The sequence below is a fragment of the Hoplias malabaricus genome, unplaced genomic scaffold (genome assembly GCF_029633855.1).
Source record: "Hoplias malabaricus isolate fHopMal1 unplaced genomic scaffold, fHopMal1.hap1 scaffold_29, whole genome shotgun sequence".
In the NCBI taxonomy this organism is placed as follows: domain Eukaryota; kingdom Metazoa; phylum Chordata; class Actinopteri; order Characiformes; family Erythrinidae; genus Hoplias; species Hoplias malabaricus.
Genome location: NW_027101104.1, coordinates 474,589 through 478,588, shown reverse-complemented (window position 1 = coordinate 478,588; position 4,000 = coordinate 474,589). Strand labels below are relative to the sequence as shown.

At 61.6% G+C, this 4,000-nt stretch overlaps 1 non-coding gene and 1 pseudogene across 1 annotated transcript; both read left to right on the top strand.

The window, feature by feature from the left end:
- Positions 1-3,424: 3,424 nt before the first annotated feature.
- Positions 3,425-3,578, top strand: LOC136684565 (5.8S ribosomal RNA). Its single transcript, XR_010799718.1, has one exon. It is a non-coding gene; the product is annotated as a 5.8S ribosomal RNA (ribosomal RNA).
- A 416-nt stretch (positions 3,579-3,994) lies between these two features.
- LOC136684560 (28S ribosomal RNA) overlaps positions 3,995-4,000 on the top strand; it is a 4,635-nt pseudogene continuing 4,629 nt past the window's right edge.

Genomic DNA, 4,000 nt, shown 5'->3' with positions numbered 1-4,000 from the left:
GTTGGTACAGTGAAACTGCGAATGGCTCATTAAATCAGTTATGGTTCTTTGATCGCTCCACACGTTACTTGGTATAACTGTGGTAATTCCAGAGCTAATACATGCAAACGAAGCGTTGGAAGTGGGGGTGCCGTTTCGAGGTGGTCGGTGACTGGTTCACCTTCCCCCCTCGGCGCCCCCCACGGATACGTGCATTTATCAGAACCAAAAAACCCCCTCCCGACTCCGGTCGGGTCCGCTTTGGTGACTCTAGATAACCTTTGGCCGATCGCAGAGCCCTTCGGGGCGGCGACGTCTCATTCGAGTGTCTGCCCTATCAACTTTCGACGGTAGTCTACGGGACTACGTGTGGTGACCACGGGTAACGGGGAATCTGGGTTCGATTCCGGAGAGGGAGCCTGAGAAACGGCTACCACATCCAAGGAAGGCAGCAGGCGCGCAAATTACCCATTCCCGACACGGGGAGGTAGTGACGAAAAATATCGGTGCGAGGCCCCGTTTGAAGGTTTCGGGACCGAAATGAACTCAATCTACGTCCGTGGGTGAGGACCCATTGGAGGGCAAGTCTGGTGCCAGCAGCCGCGGTAATTCCAGCTCCAATAGCGTATGTTAACGTTGCTGCAGTTAAAAAGCTCGTAGTTGGATCCGGGGACGGGTCCCGGCTGCCGGGCCTCTGCCCGTCCGGACTTCGCGGTGGGAAGCTGCCCCTCTCCGGGGGGTTGGGGACCCCCCGCGGGTCTCTGGGTGGAGGTCGCGGGACCTTGTCCCTACTCATCCGGTGTCCTCTGCTCCCTTCCTCCGCGGAGAGGCCCTTAGCTGGGTCGTCCGCCGCGGTTGAATACGTGGGGGGCGGAAGGGTCCGGTGCGTTTACTTTGAACAAAACAGAGTGCTCAAAGCAGGCCGAAGCGTGCCTTGAATGGACTGAGCTAGGAATAATGGAATAAGGCCTTCCCATGGGGGGCGAGTCGGAGCTCTTCGGCGAGGCGGCCGGGCGGGGCCGTTTTCTGGCCGCCGCACGGTTCCCCGAGCCGGGGGGGTATCCGACCGCTCTCTTGGTCCTATTTCGTGGGTTTGACGGACCAAAGGTCATGATTAAGAGGGACGGCCGGGGGCATTCGTACCGCACCGAGAGAGGTGAAATTCGTAGACCGGTGCGGGACGGACAAAAGCGAAGGCATTTGCCAAGAATGTTTTCATTAATCAAGAACGAAAGTCGGAGGATCGAAGACGATCAGGTACCGTCGTAGTTCCGACCGTAAACTATGCCGACCCGCGATCCGGCGGCGTTGGGTTAACGACTATGACCCGCCGGGCAGCGTCCGGGAAACCACGAGTCTTTGGGCTCTGGGGGGAGTACGGTTGCAAAGCTGAAACTTAAAGGAATTGACGGAAGGGCACCACCAGGAGTGGAGCTTGCGGCTTAATTTGACTCAACGCGGGGAACCTAACCCGGCCCGGACACGGTAAGGATTGACAGATTGACGGCTCTTTCTCGATTCTGTGGGTGGTGGTGCATGGCCGTTGGTAGTTCGTGGAGCGATTCGTCTGGTCAATTCCGGTAACGAACGAGATCCCATCCTTTAAGTAGTTACACGGCCCCTCTCCTGGGTCGGACTCTATCCCCGAAGGTCCCCGTTCGCGGGGGGTCCCCATCGGGGTGGGGGTGTTGGGGGTTTCGGCGGGGGTCCGGTTCTACCCCGGATCGGTTCGGGGAGGTGATGCGGTTGACGGGGGTTCAGTTCTGCGTCGAGTGGGTGGCTCCGGCCTCTCCCCTTCGCGTTCGGTTCCCTCCCCGATGCCGTCCGCACCTCGTTCCGCTCTCCGGGTGTGGGTTGTCCGTCCTTCGCCTTCGCCTTCCCTCTCCCCTCCCCGGTGCCCTCCCGCTTACCGCGGGCCTGAAGGTTGGGGTTCGCCCGGTGGGAATCAGCGGTCGGTGGCTAAACTTCTTAGAGCGATTTGTGGCACAGAAGCCACTTGAGAAATGGAGCAATAACAGGTCTGTGATGCCCTTAGAAGTCCGGGGTCGCACGTGAGCTACAATGGCTGGTTCAACATGTAAGTTACCCTACGCCGAGAGGTGCGGGCAATCCTATGAACGCCATTCCCCGCTGGGGACAGGGGATTGCAACTATTCCCCTCGAACGAGGAATTCCAAGTAGGCGCGGGTCACCAGCCCGCGTCGATTAAGTCCCTGCCCTTTGTACACACCGCCCGTCGCTACTACCGATCGGATGCCTCGGTGAGGTCCTCGGACCGTCCCCGGGGCGGCCCTCGAACGGGGGTCGCCTCCGGGCGATGGGAAGTCGATCGAACCCGGACATCTAGAGGGAGTAAAAGTCGTAACAAGGTTTTCGTAGGGGAACCTGCGGAAGGATCAATAACGGTGACCTGGCCGCGGTCGGCGCCCGCCGTCCGTGCCGGTTGTCGAGTCGGACTCGAGAGGCCGAACCTCCCCCCCGGCGGGTACCTTCAAGGTATGGACCGCAGAAGCCTCGTACCTTTCGTCGTCGGCCGACGTGAGTCTCTCCCCCCTCCGGGTGGGTGGACGTAGCGAGCCGGCTTCGGAACTCGGGGTTATGCGAGGACCGCCTTAGGTGCATAGGTACCCCGGTCCGCCCCTCCCGTTCGCGGGGGGAAGAGTGGCGCCGGAGCCGCCCGCCGGGTAGTTAAACCCAAAAAACCATTGATCGTTGAAGGCTTGATTGTGCGTGCGCGAGTCAAAGGGGCTTACTCACCCCCAGGGCGTTGGCCGGTGCTCGCCGGCCTCGGTGGGATCTCCCTGAACCCATCCCCCCGGCACAGGGGGCGGTGGTGGACGGGAGCGTACCGCCGGGCGAAACTCTTTCCCCTCACGGGGTTAGAGCGGAGCTTAAGAGCGCATGCAAAATACCCCCGATGTTGGCTTCGCAGAGACGGACCGTATAATAGTCTAAGGCCGGTGCGCGAGTTGAAGGGGCCTCACGAACCCCGGATGCGTTTATAAACACCCGAAAGGAGACGGCCGGTGCCCGCCGGTCCTGACTAGGTGGGATCTACCCAGCGCCTTCCCCTAAGCGGGGACTTGGGAGCGTACCACCGGGCCTCGCTCATACCCTCCGGGGTGGAGAGCTTGGCTTTGAGCGCACGCCTGAATGCCTTAGACCGGGACCCGTAACGCAGCGAACCAAACCCCTGGGCCTCGCCGGGAACGGCGGGTGCCTAGACCCCGGTCTCCTAAACCACGTAAGTCTCGGGCACCTACTCGGGCGATCGTCCCCCGGGCCGTAACTCCTCGGTCCGGTGGTGACGCCCAGGTTCAATGACCTTTCCCCCCCTGCACGGGGGTGGAAGGCACCCGGCTTGAAATATATTGGCAAAAATTGTCTCTTGTTCGAATGGCTTCCTTCGCCCGGCCTGTAACGGGCCGGGCACAAACCCGAATACGACTCTTAGCGGTGGATCACTCGGCTCGTGCTTCGATGAAGAACGCAGCCATCTGCGTTAACTAATGTGAATTGCAGGACACAGATCATCGAAATTTCGAACGCATATTGCGGCCGCGGGGGTCCATCCCGCGGCCACGCCTGTCTGAGGGTCGCTTTACCCATCGATCGGTCTCCGCGCCCCCGCTGAGAGAGAGAGACCGCGGCTGGAAGCTCGCAGGGCCTGAAAACGGCCCTTCGTCTTCCCAAACGAAGACTCGGTTCCGAGCCAGTCCACGCGGCCCGTGTTGCGAGAGAGCTCCGTACAGGGAACGGAGGGAGAGCCGAGTAGGTCCGGGTCCACGTCCGTTACGGTCTCTCCCCGAGTCCCGAGCGGGGCTCCGCGCAGTCGGACGCGGGGGTGGCGAGTGCCGATTAAACCCAGCGAGCGGGCGAGTGAGCGGGCGGGCGAGCGGCCGGGGTGGGGGGGAAGGTGTCGCGGAGTTCGGTCTCGTGCCGGGCTCTCGCCCCTCGCCCCTAGCCTTCGGCCCTCCGCCTCCGCCCTCGCCCCCGCATAAGAAACCTCTGTGTGCGGCCT